Source organism: Scyliorhinus canicula, chromosome 15, assembly GCF_902713615.1.
Source record: "Scyliorhinus canicula chromosome 15, sScyCan1.1, whole genome shotgun sequence".
Lineage (NCBI taxonomy): Eukaryota > Metazoa > Chordata > Chondrichthyes > Carcharhiniformes > Scyliorhinidae > Scyliorhinus > Scyliorhinus canicula.
Genome location: NC_052160.1, coordinates 57,345,034 through 57,345,826, shown reverse-complemented (window position 1 = coordinate 57,345,826; position 793 = coordinate 57,345,034).

Here is a 793-nt window from a genome sequence, read left to right as displayed (position 1 = left end):
TTGGATCTGTTTACTTCATTTTAAGCAGCTTTTCAGGCGCATCAAAATTCAAATCAATTCAAAATTATTTGAATACAATGTCCTGTTTCAATGATTTATGTCTGAACCAATTAAATTATCCATTTGGATAATGTAAGTTTGAGCGATAGACAACTGATTTCTATGTGCTTTCTCTCTCTCACTCAGTGAAGCTTGACATCTGCCCTCAACTACATTTTATTTCCTTAACATCAGAGCTAATTCTCCCCAAGCAACACCTTTTAGGTTTTAAAAAAAAACACTATAAGCAAAATCCAGTAATAGATACCACACCAGGCAGTAATATATATTTGGGTTGGTTCTGATGTTGGACAAAAAGGTTGTTCAAACAGGCTTTCTTCACATAAATAGCTTGCTGGGGGTTCAAACAACTATTCCTGCTGCGACCAGAGGTCTCAAAACAGCTAACCTTGCATAGATTGAATGGCTTCCGATATACCATTTTCTCATTTGACCTTCCCCTATATACTCTAACCCTTCAGAAGTCAAACTGAATTACCTTCATTCTGTGAGTCCACTCTTTTAGAATGTAATTGGAAAGTTCACACTTGTCTCTTATGCAAACTATGCAAACCCTTGATGTTCTATACCCCATTATTACCAACTTATCTTGGGTAAACATCTGTTTGTAGTCTGGCCAGGCTCACCAACATATCAAAAGCATGAGTCCCATTAACCTAGCCAAACTGTACCTGCCATTGCAGTTTCAATTTTTAAGTAGTTTTAAAACCATATTACCGGTGGAAAACATTCC